General features: G+C 46.0%; 1 protein-coding gene across 4 annotated transcripts in view; it reads left to right on the top strand.

The window, feature by feature from the left end:
- Positions 1–2,872: 2,872 nt before the first annotated feature.
- LOC120903479 (protein grainyhead) overlaps positions 2,873–25,120 on the top strand; it is a 186,445-nt gene continuing 164,197 nt past the window's right edge. For all 4 annotated transcript variants that reach the window (XM_040312952.1, XM_040312942.1, XM_040312933.1 and 1 more), the window contains exon 1: positions 2,873–4,118. The gene's annotated coding sequence lies outside the window, so the exon portion shown is untranslated. The remainder of the gene's footprint in view (positions 4,119–25,120) is intronic.

Raw genomic sequence — 25,120 nt, 5'->3', positions numbered from 1 at the left:
TAACATCACTCCGTTGGTGAGCTGTGGTTGCTGGAGCCTCTTCTAGAGTGCGCTAAGGGTTACCGCTTCGAGAGGTCCCAAAAGAGCTCTCGAGCAGGAGTTGCGTGCATTGAACAGTGCTTCATTCCAGGTAGCAACATTTGGGGTTTGAACTTCCGCACAACCTACAATCGAAGAGCTTATTTTACGTTGTTGTCTATTTTAATAATAGCGAAACTGTTTCATCTTTAACACACTTTCAGAAAAAAAACCCAATTCTTTTGAAATTCCGATCCGGCCCATTATACCAGAAAGACTATCTTTCGATGACGTGCGTCATCAAAACCCTTCTCTTAAACGCCTGCCGGGGAAATGTGGGTTTTCCCCAATGACATAGTTGCCTCAGGTAGATTACGGTCCGAAGCCCCTGATAAATACTATCACCACTGATGGTGAGTTTCCCGTACTAGGGTGTCCCCTTCCGTAGTATGGTGGGCGCGATATTAATTTTGACGCAAGAGATATCCTCCCCCCTTCGTGCAAAAGAAGATGGCGCGAAAGAGAAATAGTTTCCGTATCGAATCGAATCGGATTAATTCCGTTGCCAGAAGGCATTTGAATTTTATTGTCATGGAAACGATCAACGATCGCGCACAGTGGGTTTAGCATGGTACGGTATCTCCGGTGACTGTAGTCTTCTCGTTTAGCATTTTATTCTCTACCAAGCAGAAGAAGAGAAAATACTTTTTGTGAAACAGTGAAATCAATCAAAATCATAAAAAATCTCTCAACTGCCGGCGAGCGCGTTGGGCATTTGGTGATGAAAAGGTTCGTCGTCTGTTTGCTGTATCTGGGCGTTTAAGATGAAATCTTTCGTTTGTTAACTCTGCCGTCGCTCTCTCATGTATTTTGGTATTCGACTGTGTCGATAAAGATTTATGTTAGGTGTAACTTCCCGCTAAACTCAGTGTGTAACACATTTTTTCTATGCTCACACCAGCGAGTCTTGCTTCAAATGTGAACGTTCCCTGGAGATGATGCCTAAGAACTCTTCTCCGAGGCGGTTTCTTTGTGCGCACGTGCCTGTTTAACCACAGTATCTTGGTGCAATTGTCGGCAAAAAACACTCTGACCAATAGCAAAAAAAAGTAGAATCCGAGCGTAAAGAAACACTCAGCACAAAAAAAAGAATAATAATCCGCTCTTACTTCCACCTTGATTTTGTGGCGCGATTCGCCGATTAAAGCTTCTTCCTGGTTGTGTGTTGCCGTTGCCATAGCTTCTCCCGCGGCTTGTCTCCCACGCAATTTTGGCAGCACTTGAAAGGCAGCTTCGCATCCCCCGCTGGCAGCTGCACCAATCCCAATCCCGAAACTCCCTGCAGCATCCCAAACGCGATGGTCCAACGGGGAAGACGAAGATTATTCGGCCTTTGCCTTTGTGCCGTACGTCTTGTCTACGGTCAAAATACCCCTTGCCGTAATAAAATGCGCGCTGTCTCTGACTTCTTGAAAGTTAAGCTTTTGCCGGGCCGCACGTTGTTGATCGTGGAGTGTGTGGGTCCACCACCGTCGTGCCTCGCCGCTGTAAGCGAAGGTACCACATATACACACACACGTGCACACTGCTGCAGCCCACCTGACAACGGGCGCGCGCTAGTATGACGGAATGACAGCCCGGCAGCCTTCGAGGTGACCGCGATTGAGAGCAGACTTCGATCGGGGCAGCACCGCCGCGTTCGTCGTCGTTGTGTGGATGTGTGTTGTTGCTTTAGGGCCAAGCACCGTCCTGGCGTTCGAGCGTTTGTGAGCTTTGCGCTTGAGTCATGCGCAAGCAGCGCTTCGGGGTGATCGTTACCAACACACGCGCAAGGATATGTGCGTATCACCCTAGAGCACGTGTCGAGTTGAGAGCTAATGTTAAATATTATTATTTTTGAATCTATTTCACGGAGTGCTATGGCATGTTTTTATGATATAATTGTACGAAAATGTTTTAGACATGATAATGACTTTTCTGTCTTCTTTGCGAGACTGCAAGAACCATCTTATTTTAATATAAGTTTATATGAGGGAAATTAATAGTATTATATCAGGTTGATATGTGACTGTATACTTTTACTGTAGATCGTAGCTTAACTATATGTTCCTAAACGATGGCAATTAAAACATTTATCAACATCTGATAAAATATTTATCGAGTAAAAATTAAATTACTAAGATTGCAGCACCATTCTTCGGCAGCGTTGAAGTCTTTCGATCCGAGTGCGTATTAGCTGCTCGCAGATATTATTCTCTCGCACTGTCGATCTCTTTCATAAATCTTTACTTCTCCCTCGACAGAAGTGGCAGGTCCCATCTTACCATTTACCTCTCACGCCCCTCCAACCACCAACCGTACACTATCGTTGACATTTGCCGGAGCGGAGCTCGCTGGTTTGCGTAAGTGAGTGGGCAGCACCGTGCCAGAACGAGAGGCATCATAGGACAGGTACATGTACGACGAAGAGAGATATATAGAGAGAGAGATAGTGAGTGAGAAAGAGGGAGAGAGAGTTGCTCAGCCTGCTTCTGGATGGTGGTGTGCGTGTGAAGTCGATCGTTTTCCATCCGCTTCATTGGTTCGCTGATCGGTTGCCCTGGACTCTGGGATTCCCTTTCTCTCGCTCCTGGCAAGTTCGGCGCTAAACGGATCGGCGCATTGCATTGCTTGTGCAGGTGTGTTGGTGGGAGAGTTGTAATATCGATGCCACACTCACACACACATACAGCTGCACAGTGGATGAGGGAGGCGGATCGCGGTAGTGGAACGCGCTGCCGGGTTGTTGGTGCTGTTGCCGTCGACGCTGAAGCGCTCCGTAAGCTTCGGTTGTTGGCTCGCAGGGTCGTGTCGTATGTCTCAGATCGTTACTGCTCTGCTGCCCCGTTGCTGCGCAGTTGCTAAGAAACGCAACGGAAAACGTTTCGTACGTGCGTCCCGCGGTTGAACGTTTCGTAGCGCTTCTCGTTAGTGGCAGACTACGCTGCCACCTGCTTTAAACACGGCGAATTTGTTCGGATTTGTGGTTTGTGTTAGATGTGAACAGTGCAAACATTGCGTGAAACAGGTCCGGAAGGACTTGAGGCGTCCGCTAGAGCCGAAAGGACGACCCTCTCTATCTCTTTCTCTGTCTTTCAAAGCAGCACGCCAGTAGTGAAACGTGCTGAATCTTCCGCTGGTTTGGCGGGGCTGCGGGTAACGTGCGAGGAATAGTGAAGTGTGATACATACAGTAGCGTGCTGTAGGCCCAAGCGTCCTCCCTGAAATCAGCACCACAATCGCGCCCAAACTGTGCGCTTACACGGGGTGCGTGTGTTCTGCGTGTGGTTGTGCTGCCGTGTAGTGTAGAATACGGTGCGAAGCTTTGCGTGGGCTGCCGCGAGTGTGTTCTTAACGGTAGGGCAAGGTAGCCAAGTGCCATTAGCCTTTTGAATGACAAGGAATCGTTCGTCGGCTTAAAGTGTCCCGGGTTCGTCGCTTGTTTGGTCCATACATTGCATTGAAGTCTTTCCCGTTGCCCAAGTGCAATCGCAACCAGCCAGGTGCCCTGCAGTGATGCGTGCGTGTGCGTTTACTGTTCGTTTGAAGTGAATTCAGTGAGTGTTTCTTAAAATTAAAAGGAGCACCTATGAGTAGCCGAAAAATAGTGAATATTGCTCAATATCTTCCAGTGGGAGCATGCAGATGTAGTGTTGCTTAGTCAAAAAGCATAAAACAGCACAAAAAACGCGGATGTAAAGGCGTTAAGCGTGTGATATCGAACGGAGTAAGTGGAACCGGCGCTGCAGCGCGGAAAGAAAAGTGCAATCAAAGCGAAGGAGCAAAAGTATTAAAAGGCAAAAATAGCGCCAGCCAATATTCGCGTGCGCCTTCCGGCAGCAGCAGTGCAGTTTAGTGAATGTGTTTGTATGTGTGTATGAGTGTGTAAGAGTTCGATTGGTATGTAACGAAGGGCGGTTTTGTATGTAGCTACTAAGCCACCATCCGAGTCGTTGCACGGGCGGGAAAAGAGTAAATTAAATCAGCAGCAAATCGTGTCTCTCCGCAGTCATCGCTGTCGGGGATAAACGCTCAGTTCCGGAACCGGAGCAGACAAAAAGGTAAGCGGAATGGAAAGGTTTTTCCTACCACTGGTTTACCCTTCCTGCTGGCGAGAAGAACTCCTGCGCATGCGCTTCCCGGTAACCGTAAACCCTTTCCGAAGCAGCAGAACTAGAATATTCCATTTCCATTTGTTTCTTTGTCAATCCGTCCGGAGTCAACACCGCGACCGCGAAAGAACGTGTTGCCCTCGCCTTTGCATGCCATTATGTATCGTTTGTGCAAAGCCCAACCACTACTACTTCCTCTCTGCCAATTCCTACTTGTCGCGGCTGGAGTCTGCAAGCGGACGAGTGGTGTGTCTTCACCGTAAGCTCGAAAGACTTCTGAGCGCAACGGCAAGCGACGAACCCACCCCCCTTGTGTCCGTGCTTGGAGAAATATCCGCCCGCAGGCTTTAGCGCGCTGCTGTCATGATGCTGCTTTCACGGGTCGGTAGGAAAGGAAATGGTAATGTGAAACGAGAGAGGGTGTACATGTCACCTACCCCTTTCCTTTCTCCGAGATTCTTCCGGGGAGGGGAGAGAGAGACACATATCGCCTCCCTCCTTTAAGTAAAAGCTTTTTTTTATTATTCAGGCCTTTTTAACTGTCCGAGCGTTGGGCTGTGTGTCATGCTGGTGGTGCTTTCTTGAGCTTATCTTTTCTTGAAAATAATCCGCGCGCTTTCGTGACGCGAGATGCAGCCGTGTGCTCCCGGGGGAGTTTGCTACCACCCTTTGCGGGAGGCGTCGTGCAGAAATATTGTCCCCACTGCCGCGTCCATTTGCCGTGGAAGAGACACCGACATAAGGCATAAGCGTCTCTCTGGGAGGACTTTGGCACTACACAGCCACACAACCATAGTTTGCAACAATTTGCACACATTGGGAAGGATGTTGATGAATAACTTTGTTTCGTGTGTGTGTGTGTGTGGGTATGAGGCGAATGATATGAGCTTTTTTTTCGGCCGCACTCTTGTGGTGACTTCATGACTTTTAAATGGGTTTTGTATTTATAGTCGTTTTAGCGGAATCGGTCCACCCTTTTGGTAAGGGGTTGTGCTGGATGGAGGCGCCGATCGTGTTGTTCGCTCTCTCGCTCTCCTTTTCTCTTCATATTGCTCTTGATCGTTCGATCCACTCCGTCATATAATATGTGTTGCCATGCCAATGATGCGGGAAGGGAGTATCGCTGGTGGAATGTACCATTAAGGGTCCAGGGGGAGCGTACCAAGCTATCTGGAAGCCAAAGGGAGACGCAGAGAGAAAAAATGGAATAAGTTGTGAAATAAAATGATGAAAAGGAAAGAGAAGGAGAGAAAAATCATGGTAGTTGGGATAAAAATAACCATATGTGTAAGTCTTCACTCACACAACGCCAAGGTGTACCAGCGCTGCCAACGCTCACGCTGTAAGCAAAATCAAAGCGAGTGAGAGAGTAAACCAACCTGTACAGGGGTGTGCAAGCGAACGGGACGGAGCGATCGAACCAAGAACGAACCGAGAACTGAGCAGCACATAAAAACAACAAAAACACATGAAAAAAATGCGCAACCCAAGAACCAAGCGATTGCTGTTGGCTTTTGAGGCTGGCGAAGAGAAACATCGCGCCATGAGCAACGAAAGCCATCATCGTTTGGAATCGTTTGTTGATGGTGCTTGTGTGTTGATTCACCGCAGCAGGCAGGAAGGAGGGAGGGGGGGGGAGGGCAGAGGCCACCAATACAAAGCTCCACACAAAGCTTTCGGACGCGATCATGCGTGGTGGCTTGAAGATGTTTGTGATTGGTGCGGGGAGCGAGGTGCGGTGTTCGGGATGTGTTTTTACGCGCTACACGTAACAACACCGCACGCATACCAAAACAAAGCGCGTTAAAACCAACGCACACTACCCTGCCCGTGGGGTTTGGACGGCAATAACGCGAAGGAACGACGCGATGAAAATAACAACAATAATGATATTAAATAAAAATAACACACACACACAGACGCAGCTTCCCTATAAAATGTCATGACATTTCTACCATAAACATTTTGGGTTTCCCATTTGGACAAGATAACGTGTGATAAAGTGTAGGGAGAGAAACAGAAAGCAAAAATAATAATAATAATAATAAAATAAAAGAAAACAAGCAGCTGAAAACGGTTGCAGGGAGAGCAGGAGCGGACTGTGTTGAAAAAAGGAATCAGAAATCTCTGCGTCTGCCCGCATGCTTCGCAAAGGCGGAAAAAAGAGAATTCATGCCTTTAGCCATAAAACATAAAGAATGAAAAACAACTCAAAAAACCGAAAGACACGTTGAGTGGTGAAGAAATGGAGCCCAAACACGGAGCCCAGCAAAGGGAAAAGTCAAAAAGCTACCAACAGTCAGCAAGTCTCGCCTGATATATCCTGCGTGCTATGGTGGTTCGTTTCTGGCGTTATGTTTTTTTCTCGGTGCCAACTCCTGCTGCATGCTTTCTTTCTTTGCAGCTTTTGGTCCATTTTTCTGTTAAATTATTTCCTGCACGTCCTGAAGATTGCGATACGCGATAGGACGAGGATGTGAGTGATAGTAGGGATTGCATGTTCGGTTGGACAAAACAGGGAGCCACACGGCTCGGGTGTAAGTGGTAGATTGAGTACGGGGAAAGTTAATCACGAAGGACTGTTTTGTGGCAATGTTCGTAACATTCCAGTGCAGTTTTCAGGAAGCTGATATTTTTGGAGATACAGTGCCAACTGCAAGCACTCGGTACGATTGCACTTCCTTTTTCAGCGAAGTGGAAAATGGCCGCATACGTGAGGATATTTTAAGAAAGTATCATTTTCTTGGTTCATTTTTGTCGACTGAGTTTCTGGGCATAAACTGAGATGAATCATTTTCCATGGAAACTAAAAATACTTTATCTTCTACAATCAACTTCCATCCCTTCGCCGCTCGGTAGCTCGGGCTAGAGTTTAGAAAGGGAGTTGTTTAACGATTAACGAGGCGAAAGGAAGAAAAAAGCGTACACGATGCACAGTGTGTACTTACGTGTGCCCGGGCTGTTAATAACTACCCGCGGTGGACGGGGCCGTAGCTGGCTCGCGATCGAATCGCGGGAGCCGCTTCCTGAAGACCGCCGGCAGCCCATGTAGGGCCATGATGTTTATTATTATTGCTATTATTGGCGACTTAATTGCAGAGACGGTGGCCTAGAGAGCCGCACCGAGGACAATTGCTGTCCATTGCACACAGCATTGGCAGCACCGGAAGACACACAGAGAGATTGCGCTGCTGCAAACGCTTCTTGCAGGCTCGCACAACTCTTGCAGGCTCGCAAACAGCAAAATGCAGGCAAGCGTTGCGAAGCTGCGAGAGCGAAAGAGAGCAAACTCGCACCACAAAGTAATGTGTCGAGGATCAGGTTGAAGGAACTGTTGCTGGCCGCGCGTCACGAACCAGTCCTGAACGGGTGCGTGCTTGTGTGTGTCTGTGTGTACATGCGCGCCTTTTTACTTGATCGACCGACTGAAAGCGCTGGTTCGAACGCGCTCCGGCAGAACTGTCATCCGTCAAACGTGTCCGGCAAAGCGTGCTTGTGACGTGCGCGGGGCATCCGCAGCAGAAGACCCGGTTCTGCACCAAAAGCCGGTCTAACGTGCACGTGACTTTGATGGAATAGGGTGGCATGAACGATCGACAACAAGCAAGCCCAGGGGTTTTCGAGAACGGGCTCGGCGACTCGCTCGTCATCGGCCTAAGCCGCCAGCACAGAATCCGGAAGAACCGGGTGAAAATGGTTTGCCCTTTTTTTTCTTATTTCTTCACGCGGCCGTTGTTTCGACCCGATCAGATGGTTAGCCCGATCGGGTCTTGCCGGACTGGTTTTGCAGAAGGGAGGGTGGCACGGTCGTGCGGCACGCTTCGGAGGGTGAGGTCATGTTCGCAAACAAATACGCGTATCCTACGAATGGGTAGGAGCAGGGTGGCGGCGAAGGTGTACGAAGGTGTTTGTTTCACACATCGTTCATAATTCCACAGCACTTTACGCTTAAGCGTGCTATTTTAGCGTGGTGTGGATTATGAAACGCTTGACGGGAACTTTACGCGCCCGAGATTGCATTTTTCGGCGATTAGGTTTTGGCATTTCCGAAGGGGTTTCTTTTTGTTTTGTTTCTTGTGCCAGTAGGTGTGTTTGTTCAATTAGCGAGATGTGACGCTTGTAACAGCTTGCCATGGCGTTGAAGTCTTTTGTGTGTCGATAGGTATTCCCGCTTGACGTTGCGTTGAAATCTTTTCGATGTCGGTGGCGTATGTTATTGATTTTGGCTGTGTGTAAACAATGGCTGTATTTAAATGATTGAATGTACAAAAAATAATCAATCACGTTGTTTCGCGTTAAACGTTGTTCAATAACAAGTTATTATATACAGTAAATAAATAAATAACATAAAAAAGAATAAAATATAAAATTTAATAAACGAATGTAATGCAACCATTTTGCTCGCAGCATGATGGAGCAGTTTTTCTGCCGTGCCCGGGCAGTTTAATGGAGCAACCAAGCATGCAAGCGAACGTGTGTGCGTGTGTTTGCTTCTACCGGCCACGAAACAATTAATGAAGCCCCGAACGCCAGTCGCAGTGTGCTGCCCTCCGATCGATATCGATATCGGGGGTATGCAATCTTCCGCTCATGACAGTCTCGGAGGTCTGTGCTGAGGGATGCAAAGATAAATCATGCCCGCGCTGCTTCAGTTCGACTGGCCGGATCGATCGGCCAACGGCCAACGGCTGCGAGTTGAAGGACATCCGGATCCCGTGCGGGGGGGGGGGGGGCCCAGGGCAGGCAGCGGGAGATGTAAAACGAATGCGAGAGATTAATGGCGTTTCGCTACGAGCGACATACGAACACAGCACACGTTGGAGGGATATGTTTTAAATTTAAATACAGCAACGAAACTAAGCCAACATGTGAGTGAAGCTTGCTGCGATCGAGCGTTTGGACATTTCGTGATCGCTACCGGAGCAGTAAAAGCGTCCATATTTACGAACGGAAATGATCGCGGGGTGACGGTTTTTTGTGACCCTTTTTTTCTGGCTCGATCGTGTGTGTTTCGGTTTAGAAAACCAACTCACACACATACAGAGAGAAAATGATGATGCGATTTTTGCTAAAGCCGGTAAGCAATCGGCAATCGCACGAGTCCTCGGGATGCAAATGCTGCGCCACCTGGCACGACCACGCTGCTGCTGACACGACGGGGCTGTATCGCTTCGGGGTGATGATTTCAAATGCACGGAATCCGCACGGTCGTTATTCACGCTGTCACGGCGCAGCACCACGATGAAGGTTGTGTGGCCCCGATGATATTTGCGAAACGTCTCTGGTACAAACGGATGGTTCGGATGGTTAGGAGTCGTTTTGACCCGTATGTGCATTCAGCTTTGTATGATTTATTGAACATTATTAATTTACAATTGGTCGCAGTGGTGAATTTGAGATACAGAGATGCTTGGTCACAAATGATCATACACAAACATAGTAAAGGGGTTTTGATGACACTGAGGACGTGTTTAAACATTATTTTAATTCAAATTTGTACGTAACTTTGTTCGAACATATTCCTAAACAGTTTTGAAAACAGATCCTATTAAAATGGCCAACGTTTATGTTTCCACTCACCGTCGATCTAAACGCGGCAATCACTTACCCAGCTCTAACGATCGGAGTAACTTGAGCTGCTCGCAACTCTCTCGCCCACATGCACGCGGTCCGTCACCTTTCGATCCCATCAGCAGATTAGGACTCCAGTAGATTCAGTTTCAATGGCACCACACATCGAGCCATTCCAACGGTAGAATAGTGGACTAACGAATGGGCACGCTTTACCGCGCGTCCGATTCACTGCGACTGCCCGATATGTAGGCTCCATCAACTCGCCGGTTTGTTTATGACTTCTAATTACTTCTGCCCCTGCGATCCGTCCGTTCCGTTGTTTTTTTGCCGTCCTGTCCGTGGCACACGCTGACATTGGATTAGAGCAGCAGAGAACAAACAGCGCTCCAAGAACGCGGGATGGGGGGGGAGGTCGAACCATCAAGCGAACAATTTCTCATTACCGAAGATTTATGGTAACTGTTTCGTTTTTCGCAACAAAAAGGAGGAAGAGATGCAGAGAGTGGAAGTGGGAGTGGGCTGTGGGTTTGTTTTTACGCCGTCTATTTAAGGTGCACCATGCCTAGGCCTCCGGTTTCCAGGCTCTCTTCGTCGACGTGTGCCTGCCATAGAACGAAAGGAACGCTCCCTTTTCGAAACCCGGCCGCAGACAGATGTGATGCGATTTGCGACCCAGCATGCTCCAGTTTGAGCGATTCCTTGTTGTAGGCAGCGCCGGTCCCGGTTTGCTTTGCGCACCACAGACCAGACGGTGGCGGTGCGGAACACTGCACGCACGCAACCGTTCCCGGCTCGACATCTAACTGTATCTGTACGGGGCCGTGTGTGAAGGCAAGCTAACGGAATTCATCCTTCGGGAATGGTATGCTTTAGCGAATCGGGCCAGGAAAAAAAGGGATCGCTGCAAACCCGCTGAGGGGAAATGGGCACTGCGGGTGGGGGGGTGTCTTTTCGCGGATCGCTTCCGCCACAATTCGCGTTAGAAGAACGAACGGTTGGGTGGGAGCAAGCTGGAGGATAACGTAATGTGATATAGTTTTTCTACCTTCCTCGCGCTAATCAAGGGATTGGAGAGAGGGAATGGGAATTTAGTTTTTTTCCTGCCCCGGCGTGGCATTTCATTAAGATGCGTGTCATTGCTCCGCGCAGGCCGCAGGGCTTTTGAGGGAGTTGGAGAAATAGTCTCTGTTAAATGAGATTGCTGTGGTCGATGCTCTGTACAGCAGGATAACTGACATTGGAATAATTTTGTAATTGTCGTATTTATGCAAGCTTTACTTTGCAACATCAGTAATTAAAATGTTTTTTTTTTGTATTTTAACATTACACAATCAATATGTTTTATGTTTGCATTTTTTTGTAAAAAAAGACTTTTTTGTCTTTAATGATCTCCCATTATTGTTATGACATTGTTTATAACTTTTTTGTTTTTATTCATTGATGTTTTATTTCCTTTATCATTCCGATTATTTCAGAGCATTTTTTTATCTTTATTAGTTTCTTTTAGTTTGTTTATTTATTGAGTTTTGCTCTTATGCTGTTTGAATTATGTTTAGTAGTTGTTGTAAACTTTTTTTATTATTATTTTGAATTCGAATAGAGTTATGTAGAGTTCAATATTATTTTAATTATATTACGTGATTTATATGTTTTTGATTCTCTTAAGGGCTGAAATGATTAAGCTTCCCTGGGCACGAAAACCCCTTCCTTTGCGTCCCAGCCGAAACACGTGTTATGATCGCTTGTTCGCTATGCTGCACTACGCTTGTACGAACTGCAACTGGCAGGGAATGTGTTTTCATTACATAAATTTCATTCCCAATTCACATTCCTGCCCTATGCACACGCCATCACAATGCCGTTCTACCGGGACTACCACCGTCAGCGGCCAACTCCCCATGCCACTACTTTCTTAACGCCTTCGCAAATCGTTTGAGGGAAGGGAAAAAGTGTATGTATATGCATCAATTGCACCCTCTCGTACACCTTTCCGCAACCCGTAGTGCTTCGTGTCGTCGATGAGCGTTTATGCTGTTAACGCCTCCCTTTCCTGCCTCAAACCGAATGGGGTTTGCGAAAAGAAAGCAAAAAAGGGTGTGCAATTGGTTTAAGAAGCCAATGAATCGAACATCTTATAAACCCTTCGGGCGGGTTTTTTTTGTTGTTGCTGAACCAGGTGTAGAATGTGCTCGTTTTCGTTAACAAAATCAGCAACCACTGTAGAGAATGGGAGGAAAGGAGGGAGAGGGTGGAAGAATAAAAATAACGAACGAACGAATTATTGTTCGGGATGCTGGCGAAGCCCTGGTGTGGTTCGGTATGTGGCCTCGTTTAAGGCAGTAAAGGGTACCACACCAATGTGCCACAGCGCAGCACAACCTTTACACCAGACCTTTATAGACCTTCGAGACCAGCAGAACCTGCAAAGAAGCGATTTGCTCCAGAAAGGAATGCAAGAGTGTGTGTGTGGGGGGTGGGGGGGGGTGCAGGAGCTGGAGCTGATTGCCACCAACTTGTTCGCAAACGACGACGATAAATGTGTGTACGCGCAATAATCCGACGGCGACGAACGGGATACGCGCTGCTAACGGGTTATCGATGGAAATGGTTTGCCTCTCCTCACGCTCCACCGTCCGTGCGGGTACATCACTTCGGGCGGGACATCTTGTTCCACCCTGGAGAATGGCACATACTTTTTTCCGTTTTTCCGACCAGCCCCATATGGGGCTCCATGCGCGTGCATGGGGAGGTTGGCAATATTATGTATCAGTTGTCCTGTCCTGTGCGTGTTTCGCAAACGAACCGAACATGGCCGGTCGGTCCATCGGAGGCTGCAGTGGAAGGCTGGACTGCTTGTGGGCCGCCCTACCTAGGTCCGATTGGCTCGTAGTCGCTCTCTCCCGCTCGTACTGTGTTATCGTTGCTCGATGTTTTTCTTTCCCTTGCTTCCGTTACAACGACCCTTTGGGGGATGTGTTTTGCTGCGGAAGAAAACATCCCTCCCTTTCGTCACAATCCCCGTTTCCACTGTGCAGGGGTAATGGAACGCACAGTCCAAATCGGATCACACGCGTGTGAGTCAGCGAGGTTGCGAGATGGTTCGACTCAACAGCAGCAGCAAGAAGAAAATAACTCTGCTTGATTTCGCGAACCGAACTCACTGTGGTGTCTGTCGAAGACCGATTCGAAACGGATCGTTCATTGAATGTCCCGCCACGGGACGGGTGTAGGGGGGGTTGCTATCTACAAAGGGGCCACACGTATCGGTCGAACCATTTATTGAGCTGAACTGAAAAGAAATGGAAGAGATCGCTGCTTTTTAGAAAGCAATAAAACGGCGACGATCGATCAAACGTACACTTGGTGTTGGTTTTTAACGAAGCAGTATTTGTGTGTGGGAGGGTGATGGCTGGGTTGCGGTGAGACAGGGAAACGGTAGATAAGTGAAACACATTTGACAGATTTGGAGGTGAAGTGAGATCGCCCGGGATGGGAAAATAATGCCCGGAGCGCTGATACGTACGCAGCCGCAGGTGAACACATAGCGGGCTAATGAAGGGCAGACAGGCACGGGAGCAAGGTAGGGTACGTTCATTCGGTCCGTTCGCCCGGTTGACGTGTTGAGTTAGTTTATTTTCTTTTCTGTTTCAGTAAGTATTTCCTACTGCATTGAGTATGAAGGGTGTACAATTTTAGCTTTGTTTATTGCATGTTTTGGGGTAGCATTTTTGCGAAATAACACGAAGCGCCATTTTGAAAGACTGTTTGTTGTATCATCTGTGTAAATTGTGTTTTTAACTGCTAATGTAACTTTGTTTGCTGTACATTATGATCTTATTTTTCAACTCTGTTTTTCTTAATGGGATTTTAGTTAACTTTACTTAATGACTATTTAATTACTACGAGTGCAAAAGCAAATTTACCAGCATTGTTGTTCTTCACCCGACGATTGCTCATTACAATGCTAATTGTTAATAACATCGCTGTATGTTTCAAACCCACCAAGAGCAAGGGCATCTTGACTTTGTAACCTTTCATCGTGTCGGTGTTTCAGTCGCACCGCAGTACTACGGTGTGTGATTTAGCGGTTTTAGCTTTATAATTTTCACATCCTAATGCCCCCTTGTGCTATAATTTTACTACTTGACTCGCTCACCATTATGCAGCGATTTTGCTTAAGAAGGAAGCAATATTTCGTACATTCGTACAATCGAAGCGTCTCCGGACTGGCAACCGCGGCCAGCGCAAGTGGCTAGCAAAAAGGGAGTAGGGAAAAAGGGCCCAAACTACACAACAAAAACAGTTCGGGATGAACTTGTTTATGGTGGTAATTATCGATTGAAAGGCAGCAGCATGGCTGCAGGGGGCTGCGTCTCGGAGGGGTGTTCCCTTTTTCCGGTCTGCGCCAGATCGGTCTACACACGCCAGCGCGCTTTGGAAACAGTCATCATTCAGTGTCTGGTAGGTTTTTGTGAACCTGTCTCGCACTGGCTTAATGCACACACCAGCCAAAAGGAAAGCCGGTGCAGCAGCACCCAGCAGCAGCAGGGTTTATTTTTAATATTCTCCCTTTTTGCTTCCTTCACCCATTCCGCTCGAAGGCAAAAGGAAAGGGAAATGGGTTATTCGGGCGTCCCGAGCTCAGCCGCCCTGCTGATTTTGTTTTGAAAAATCCTCACAATTCTAGGACGCTGCTACCTGTGCAAACGGCCAAGAATGGGGGAAAATAAAAACGGACTGGAAAAGATAATCAACAAAGTCAACCTATTGATGGGTCTTTTACGCCGCAGCAAAGCCTTGCAGCTAGGCAAACACGAAGTAAGCATGGAAGCATGTTGCACACGCCGGGGTAGAAGGCGATGGCATGATGATGCGTGGCAATAAAAAGGATCATCCGTTTGTATGATCGATGTTGGCTGGAGGAGGCCAGCAGGCGCAACGGGTGTATAAAAATAAATAAAAAAATATATGGTTGGCTGGAAGCGAAACCAGACGAATGGTGAAATAAATTTACGCAGAGCTCTTCAGGTGGCAAAAGGAGATTTTTGTTGGTTTGGAAAAGATTGTAACGAACTTTTTTGTTGTTGTTGTATGGTGCTGTAAGAATTGGATGCTTGTGTTGGTGGGATATTATCCTTGGAACACATTTTAGTACCGTTTATGGTGCGCAGGAATTCCAATCAGACTTTGCTGAAGGCATTGCATCAGCTTTTTATGGGAGAAAAATGTTATTGATTGGTCATTGGTTTATGTTCTGGAACGTTCTGTATCCCCGTAAGGGTTATAAAAAGTGGAGAAAATTTAACAAAAAAGATAATTAGGAAATGCCCAGAGAATGTTTTTTCACAATGAGAGAATTGAAATTTTTATTAGATAACAAATTTTTGACGAAACTCGAACCCATTTCGCAACACGGCGTGACTCTTTTCACAAGTTTCAATGCAAACGACGGGGAACCCCAGTGTGCTCCAATCCAAGGCCTTGCCGGGAAAGGTTTGAATTTGACTCAAATCGACCTGCATACCCAAAAGAAGCATAAAAAACTGTCACGCTACACTAATGCTGCGCATTAGGCTGCCAATCTACGATGCGAATTATTGGCCAAATGCCGGCAGCGGCTTTGACATTTACTCACCGATGGTCCGACCAGCATAATCGGCAGAACAATCGGCGAAACCAATCGATGGTCACTTCGCAACCGATATGCAACCGATCGAAGTGCAGATCGCGCGGACGATGTTTTTTGGTGCTGGCTAACGAAAACGCACCGCGATTACTGTACGGTGTGTTGTGTGAAGGTTTCTTTCAATCTCTCTCTCTCTCTCTTTCTCTGTATGCTTTTCTGTCCCAGCTGTCACGCGGAATGATCTTTGCTGTAATATTGTTCATTAGTGTTTCACCTTGAACCGGCCCGGTGCGAAGCAATTTTACTGCCCTCCTCGGGCGCCCGATATGGCGTTGGTTCCAATTTGATCGACACTAACCTAACGGCCATTCGAGACGGCACACAGTGCCCAGTATGTATTCACACTAGAATCTGTGACCGAGCGCGCGCGCTTAAACATTGGTAAAATACGCACGCAGGCGCCTCACCACGGGTTCTACGGTAGAGGGAGCTGCTGCAGATGTGGGGAAGGAAGGTTGCAGAGATGGCACATACGGGCCTTCTAAGTATCGGCCATGCTTGGTTCTTTGGACTGAGAAATCACCTCCTCGTCAGCACTCGTGTCTTACTCGTCGATTCATCTCACGGGCGATTTGTTTTATTGCCCTGTACCACCGCTCGTACATGTTATGACACTCTTCGCGTGGGGATTTTGGTTTCAGTGTAACTGTACGATGAGCACGCTGAACATGATCGTGTTGTGTGTAGTGGTCGCGGAACGATGTTAGTAAACAAAGCGGACAAGCCTACGGGTTGCTATTAGAATGGCAAAAGGTACCCATGGCTATTAGGTACGGTGTGTTACGAATTGTTCTTTGTACGTTCATTTGCTAGCAAGTCTGGGGAATTCATTTGATATTTGTGTTAAAATCATAACTGACAAGGTTAACAACTTAGTTCTAGCAGTTAAGTAAGGATGTATAAGCATACTGATAATGTTACTGCACTTCAAATGGCATATTTTATGGAGTAAACTCAATTCATGGGAGTTTTACGATTCTAGTCATCAGTTTCATATGGAGTTTGACACTTCAACAGATTTTAAGCCTAGACTATAACAGCCTGAAAAATATGTAAAGAAACGCCTGTTCGTTTCAAGCTCGATCAGGTTAGACCATGAATAAATGATTTTTATTCGCTGGGGCATAAATATTGGATAAGTATAATGTATGATGAATATCGTTCCACTGACAGGCTGAAATTGCAGCTTTCTGGCTTAAAATAAAGAAGGGTTCAATATCGAATTTGTTACAACAGCTTTTCGGTGCCCTCTACCGTAAAATACGATAACTAATCTCAGTATACTGGACAAAATAAGAATGTTCAGGAAAAATAACTGCTTTGCTAATTATAATGTGTTTCTGCAATTTATATGCTGTTTTGAGAAGTGAATAACTAAAAACTCTTATTACTTGTACAGATATTGAGCTAAAATGTGAATTTACTAAGAACTTCTAAAAAATCAGTAAACTCTAAAAAAAACACAGATTGTGATCGTTTTTGTGTTAGCATTCTTTGATCAACGTAAAATTGTAAGAGCCGTAGTATGGTAGATGACTACTTTTAAATATTCTTTTTTACTTCGATACATCAGGTTTTTTGAGAGAATATACTAATGAATATGTAATTCATTTCCTATACAAAATTCGTAAAATGAAACTTACTCCGTCGCAAAACAAACGGCCCAACAAACACCTCTTGTTTACACCTTCATTTCGAGCAGCACGAATAGTGTGGTGTAGGGGGCACTCCTACCCAGTACCTGTCAGATTTGATGTTTGATTCACTGTTTGACCGTCACCGGCAACTGCTGGCCCAGTGAACTAATTTCCGGTCCAAAACAACAACAACAGTAACACAAAAAAAGCCCGGTAGCCTTCACCCGAACCGGACTGGTTTTGCTGGCGGGAGAGAGGTTCTCAATGAAAGCAAAAGTGTACCGAAATAACAGGATCCCCCTAGTGCACACGCGCACACGAGGGCTGTTTGTTTCGGAGCGGCACGGGCGGAGGCAACAAGGTAGGGCACAGGTAGGCAAACAGGTCTTTGGAGTACGAGCGTTTCTATGTGTGTGTGTTTGTGGGTATTAGTACGAGAGCGCGGTACGTTGGTTTGAACCTGTGAAACTGGATTGTCCAGTGGTGTTGCCGACGCGTCGCGCCCGCCGATGACCCGATGCGCTTGGCCGCGTGCTGGACGACCCCGGAGGCCCTAACCCTACGAAGCATTTGCAGCGGCAACCTGTCCGTCCATTTTGGGGACCCGGTTTTCGCACTCGCCAGCGGTCTTTGTGGGGTTTTTCGGGCCCGGCACCGCTCGGAGCGTTTTGGGGATCCGGTTGGACCTGTTTTTGACGCATCAGCGCGTGGTACGTGCGCATGGGCGCATCATCACCAACCACCACCACCACCATCAGCCAAGGTGATCTAAACTGTCTTTCCGTCCTCGAATGGTGAATGCTTTTCGGCTCGGTGGAAATACTGGTTGAGGTTCGATAATGGGATCGCTTATGTATGGGGGCGAATCATCAGCAGTGAGTGACGACGCTTGCAAGATAAGCTGCCTGGAAGCGATACCTTCGATCGTCCCCAAGCGCGGGACAAGGCTTTGCGCACTGAAATTCGCGCTGAAGGTTGTACGATCGGTGCACGATCGTGACGCTCCAATTGCGAATGTGCTGCTACTGCGGACTGTCAAATTTGACATGTTGCTCCCGGCGGGCTACTGTGTGCCGTTCACGAACGGTGGCCTCTCGTTGTCGGTCCCACTGGGTGCTGGTGTGTTGTATGGAAATTCATTAACGCACGCACAGGCAATGCTGCACAAGCTGGCTGGCTGACGCCAAGGTGCCGGATAGTGTCAGAGAATAATTTTGATGTTATATTGGAACACAGATTCGACGCTAAAATGGACGGTTCAAGGTGACACCGATCGTGCAGGCAGTGCGGATGGAATACTGTTTCACAAAGTTTTAGCTTCTTGATTGCCGTTTGACCTTTTGTGGTGTTGATAAAAATGAAACATAAATTAATACACACTCACACACACACACACACACACACAAATGCGCGTATATAACCCTCGGGCCGGTCAAGTATCGCCGTTGCCGCGCTGCTTAGTATGTGACCTCCGTGACGCTGTTTGCAAAAGGCACGGTCGAGCATATATTACGCACCACGGTTGCGTCAGGAAGGAAGCGGACGGCACCGTAACGTGGGGGAAACCGATGGAAAATGGTCGGCTTGTTTGGGAAGGCCACAGGTGGGCGGAAGATGAATAAAACGCCATCTTTAAGCATCTCTTCGATGGTGACGACGAAAACAAAAAAAAATCTCCCCCCTCCCCCAATAAAATAATCAAATCCATTCCGAGTTCGCTTCCTTCAAGCTCCGCGTTCGGCCGCTCGGAGATTATGCTTGGTTTGGTTTGATGGCGAATGGTGGTAAATTTAAATTGCTAATCGAAGAGCTTCGCGGCTGCCTCGACAATCTGGCACTGTCGCCGTGGCTGTGTTCGTGGCTTTAGAGGGTCGATACTTTTATTTGAAATGTATTCTTTTTCTTGCATGTGTAAAATAAAACAGACGCCTTTGTATTGCGGGAAAGGGGTGGGGGAGGGAGAGAGGGGCCTTCTTAAGGGAATTAATGGATGTGATGGAGGTGGTGGAGGACGACAAAAAAAAAACGAAAAAGAGGAGAAGATTCGTAAAATTAAACCCAAGCTGGTCGTAAATTTTATCAAGCTCCCTGTGTGAGATGGTGCGCCTCATCAGGCGAGCAGAAGGTGGAGTTTATTTCTTATCAAATGAAGCTGCCTGTGAGGTGTGGGATATATGGGGGGGGGGGGAGCATTGTGATGCTAAATGATCAGCGTAACACTGTAGAGGCCGCAGATTTTTCTGTTTGGAGTAGGCCACGAGGTTTGCAAAGCGATTTTGGGACAAGTTTGTTTCCCGAACATGGTTTGGGTTGTTTCTAATTTTAGATAAAAGTTGTAGTATTGTGCGTTAATTTTTATGCATAATTTAATAATGCTGGATGGAATAAATAATAGGTTAAGATTTTGGTTGCAAATTAGGTAAGTATCGGTTGCGTAACATTAGGACATCGTTTCCAGAGGTTCGTCACCAGAGCAGGCGTAGAAGTCTTTCTGTTCAACCAGAGAGGGGATCTTATTCATACTTGCTTACGATTAGATATATTTTGGGTAAACAATGAGCAAACTCGTCACGGTGGTGATGAATTCTGCTGCTGGTGCTGTTTTGTGTGCGATGTATGATAAATCATCATCGTTCCGGCATCGGCATCCGGTAGACTATTTGCACACCGTACTCCCTACCGTCGATTCATTCACGATCACGCGCGTAAGCAAACACGGATCGTCGTGGGATGCTGTGTGCGTGCTGAAGAGTGAGCTTGTTTGTAATTTCGAAAAGCAGAGTTGGGTTGGGTTCAATTACCTATGGGTAAATATTGTCTGTGCGCTTAGAAAGGTAGTCCGGATTTCGGTGGTAGAGTGCGGCCAGAAAATGTGTGGCCGGTACGATTTACGCCTTCTGGGTGAATATTACCTTTACAAGATGTACAAGTTGCTAAGATATTATCATGAATTTAAAAAAACCCCTAAAACTCAGCTCCATTCAGTAGGGCAACAATAAATATTGGCAACAATTTAATATATCTATTAAAGTTGGATAATGTACAACAATGTTTTTTTGTACTGCAAAGTGGCAACAAAATTGCATATAACAGCTCTCGAAAATATATGCTCATCATGATTCGATTTAATGGATTTTGCACATTAATGACACAGTCCTTGCGAGAAAGGCATAAATTCTCGTAAACAAAACTGCATGACGCAATCCGTTGATCGTTAGTTAGTCTTCTTTGCTTTCTTCACTTTGCTTGAACATCGACGTTTCACCCATAGAAATGTCAACGGAGCGTACGGTGATGGCCCAGGCAAACAGGCATAGAGACATGGTTTGAAAAAATGTTTGAAGAATCCAGCACTATTGCGCTTCTTCGATTCGGAAGGGAAACGAAGCAAACAACTCGGGGAAGTTTTTAGGGGAAAGGCCTGGAACAATGCACACTGTGAAGGCTTTCAGTTTGATTAGATCAATTAGACGGACTGTGTAAATATTGCCTGCACGTTAATTAGTTTCTTCCCTCTTGCACATGCTCCTTCATCGCGTGGCCCTCGGCTTAACTCCGGACGTTGAAAGCGTGTTTTGTTGAATTTTATAATTTGTATGATGGAATATAAAAAAAAAACTACTAGAATCTGAACATTAAGAGAAAACGTTGCAACTTTTGTAAATAAAAACTAACCGAGGGATAGAATCAAACTAAATCTTTTCGTTAAGATGTTTGTACTGAAATTGCGTATATTTTTACCACAAGTATTCTCAAAAGCTTGTAGCTCGGCGCGAACTTATTGTGCCTTTGCAGACGTGCGGGTCTTGTTAAATTAAAAACGCAAAAGAAAGGCATAAAGCCAGCATCAAGATGTGTGTCATTCAATCGCGTCGCTCGTTAGCAGTAGTAGTAGGTGGTGGTTCAAAATTTGAATAAATTTCAAATTAAGCTTCAAAAGCAAGCTGCAGCGAGCGTGCGAGAGAGGATTTCATCTCTCGTGTTGGTTTCTTCTACTTTCATTTTTCTGTTTCCTGGGATTGGTGAGATTTGACGTCAGATGTAGAAAAGGCATCTTAGTGCGTACATTTCAAAATACAAGAGTTGACAGCAGACCAGTAAAGGAAGATGATTATGTGTAGCGTTACAAAATATAAAAAAAATATAGTTTATTTGTTTATTTGTGATGTAGTATGTATGCGTGTGGACATTGTCGTGGCTTTCGTCGCTGTTATAATTTATTTCGTCTGTTCGAAAGTGAATGTTTCTTCAAAATACTCAACAAAAATATACTTTTTTTTATCTCAAACATATCACATGTTATGAAAGAAGAATATAACTCAAAATTCAGCCAACTTTCGCCCTTTTACCTAAGCTTACCTCATTATTTTCAAACAACGCCCCTCCGAATCAGTCTCGGAAGCGTTGAAGAAAATACTTTTTCTGCAATTATTGACAGAATTTCTTACAGCTGCATTTGAACTCTGGCCAAAAGAACCTGGCCTGCTGGAAGCGCTGCAGCTTCCCAGAGTGGAAAGCAGACAGGACAAGAGAATAACTACCATGCAGACCAAAATGTTGCATCATAATGACCCTGCAAAAAAAAGGGTAGCCCCTCTCGCATCAACGATGCAGCGGCGAAACAGCGAAAGCAACGAAGCACGCAGAGAGTGAAAAGCGAAACATTAAGAATCTTGCGCGCCGGTGCGCGGTGATCTTTGCCCGCTGGCACTTCTTTTTGATTGCTCTTTTTGATTTTGAAGTGGGCATGTAATTTTAATAAATTGTTTCTCCCGCATCCTTTCCGACCGCGGCCAAGCCTCTTTGCTGCGCTGCGAGCAGGAAATTTTAAGACAGCTCACACGCACACATATCACATCACAACCGAAATTCGGTCCCTCGGAAAGCTTTTGCTCTGTAGGGTGGAGTGTTGGTAAATGGGACGGTGAAGCTGGAGGGTAAGAAATTCGATAACAACGCCGATCGCGCGCATTGAGTACATCGCGTTTTCGTTATCCCATTAATCTTCCATCGGCGGCAGGCTGGATGGAGTTGCCCTTTTTGTTGTTGTTTGGGCTGCGTTTTTGAAGCGCTTTGGTTGAGCAAACGTGCCGGAGTGGCACACACTCCGGGAGAGGTAATGCGGGACCAGTTCAATGGGTTTTTGTTACCTTGCGTGCGTTTGCTGGCCGCTTTTGGGGCATCGTAGAACGCGGCCCGGTACTTGACGACGGTGTCAGTGAAGCTTTATTCCGTCCCCTCTCCCGTCCAACAGGGTCGATCGCGAGTACTCGATTGATCAGGACAATCGAGGAGGAGTGCAATGAAGGCAAAAAAATAATAATAAAGCGACCGAGAAGAGGAGAGGGGTGAAAGATGTTAAAGAATGGACACGGAGCACACTATCGTTGGCTCGCATCGATTGTTGCCCGGTATCTGCGTGTTTTTTTTTGTTTGTTGGAGAGGCGGTGAGGGTGGGGTGATTCATCGCCAAATGGCTTGAAGAAATATTCTCACACAATGGATGCTGCTTCAGAACCAGAGGGGGGGGGGGTTCAGATGGGGAGGTTAAACAACGGACAAACAACCGTCAAGAGCTAGTTAAACACTGGAGGGAAAGTTTCGTGTTTTTCTCTCTGGACAGGAGGTGTCTCTCTGGGGTGGGGTGTGTAGGCTATTAAAAAGAGGCGAAGAAAATAAGAGGTGCAACGTTGGGTGACGAAGATTTCACCGTTGCGACATAATTGATTAAATCAATATTTTACTTAAGCACCCTTGTCTGCTTGTTGTTGCGCGTTTCTTATGTGCGATGGCGCTGTTCTGATAATCGAAGATCTTTATGATCATGCTTCAACATTAGCCTGGGAGTTTGCTGAACCATAATAGTAGCTGACTCTAATGTGGTAACGATTTAAAGCCAATCAATATCACACATGTGTTGAAAAGAATCAAATTTCACTTCATTTCATTTCAAAGCTTACTTAACCGTGAAATTCAAAAGCATACAGTTTTGCTGTCGAACTGAATTAAAGCACCTTCCGTTGGATGGACCCTCTTTCCGTTGGGATTGCTTACGTAAGAAAGCAAGACCGAACCGTTAAGATGAAGAAGCAATCTTTCCATCCAAGACAAAGGACCGTTTGGTGACCTCATTTCGCCTCGGTTTTTGCAGCCACCTTTTAGTGAGCAGAAGGGGAGGAGAAGCGGGAGAGTTAACAGCAACAGCAAGATAACTCGCAACGAGTCCTCGCGAAGCGGAGGATCATTAAATCGTTACCATCCGAAGCGTTCGAGGACCCGCCGGTCAAGTCGGGTTATACAGTTGAAGGGGGGGGGGGGCACGAGCAGGAGTCGAGAGATAGGTGAGATCGCCGGTGCACAGGATGCCACCCTTAAACTGCGGCGAAGACAATGCATTTTCGCAAGCGAGTGCAATTTCGCGCAGAACGGTGTATCCGGAGCGCGGCCATTTACCCTTTCGGGAGTAGCTCCGAAAACGGTGCTCTCTGGTCTCAGCGAACGTGTCGTGTTTGCTATCCCGTCCACGTCCTCTCTTTCATGCTGTCCCGCGTGTGGTGATTTTTTTTGTTGGTGAAGTTTTTTTTTCTGTTTCGGTGTCCGACTGCAGTCCTCGCCTGCAGCTGTAAAGGATGTAAAATGCAAAAATTGCCGCGGGATGGGATACAAAAGGGTGAAACTGTGGTGCCGTCGTTTTTTCCCCCAGTCGTTATTGTTTCGAAGCACACACCCGCACGAGAGAAGGATAAAAAAGGGAGAACGCAATGATTACATCACGCCGGCAGCTTTCATTGTATGGTTAAAGCTATTTGGCTGCTGTTCCTGATGATGATGATAATGATGATGATGATGATGGTTACTTTACTTTACGTGAGTTTAGTTACTTTTTGAGAAGGAAGGAAGGCTTTTGAGCGGCAAAGAAGAACCATTTCCGGAAAAAATGCTTCTGTATAGGAAATATGAAATAGTTTACAGAAGATTTTTTTTAATAACAATCACTGTATGCGCGATTAAAAGATGCGTTTCCTAACAGGGATGTGCTATCAACTTTCAGATAGAGCTATATTTTATTCAAAAATTCAGTATTACTTACTGAATATTACATAAGTAATAGAGTCGATATTACTCTACAAAAAATCGACTTGAGTCGATCCAGCGTAAGTTTACTAGATCAGCTCTCAGTAACCTACTATGGTTGGGCCTTAATTATTCGCCTAGTTACCACCAGCGCTGCTTCTTGTTGAGTTTACAACCACTGGCTTTTCGACGGCAAGTTGCATAGGGTATATTTGTAGCTAAAATCCTTGCTAATGAGATTGACACTCCTTATCTTCTTGAAAATTTACATATCTATGCACCTGAAAGAGCCCTTCGTGCTCGGGACACATTACGTCTTGTCTACTCGAACAACGTTTTTGGACAAATGTTTTATAAGTTCTTCTCTTTTCACGATTATCACTTCAGCACTTCAACATTTTGCGACAAAATTTTATTATCATTGACTAATCTGGCGAATTGAGAATAATTTTAAATTTAGATATAAGAATGTAATGTTCAATCAGATGTCTGTTTAAAAAATACCAATATCAATTATAAAAAGTATATGCTAAAATTTAACAGTTTCCCATTCTTATCTGTGTGTTATAAGAACTTTGCGTTGGCAAAAGAAATTAAATTTTTCTAAGTTTATTCCCAATTAGGTCTATCGATACACTGTTTTCCGGCTCAGTTTTCAATGTGAACAGCATTATTCAAAACTAGCTAGATGTTTTTCCACAGCTGTCATTATTTGTGACAGATGGGCTGTTAAAAAAAAAACCTCGCGCGATTGTCGAATAATGCCGTTCACATTAGAAACTGACCCAGAATACAGTGTAAAGATAACGATGAATATACAAAAAACCGCAAAATTTCCATCAACTCATCGGAATGAGTCATACAGCGCTATTGCTCTATACAATGTACTGAACGTTCCCGATCCAACGCATTAGCGATGCGAGAATGGAAAAACATTCCCTAGGCAAATCCATAATAATAGGCAGGCAAGCGGGGATATT

Source organism: Anopheles arabiensis, chromosome 2 (genome assembly GCF_016920715.1).
Source record: "Anopheles arabiensis isolate DONGOLA chromosome 2, AaraD3, whole genome shotgun sequence".
Lineage (NCBI taxonomy): Eukaryota > Metazoa > Arthropoda > Insecta > Diptera > Culicidae > Anopheles > Anopheles arabiensis.
This window is presented reverse-complemented; position numbering and strand designations above follow the sequence as displayed.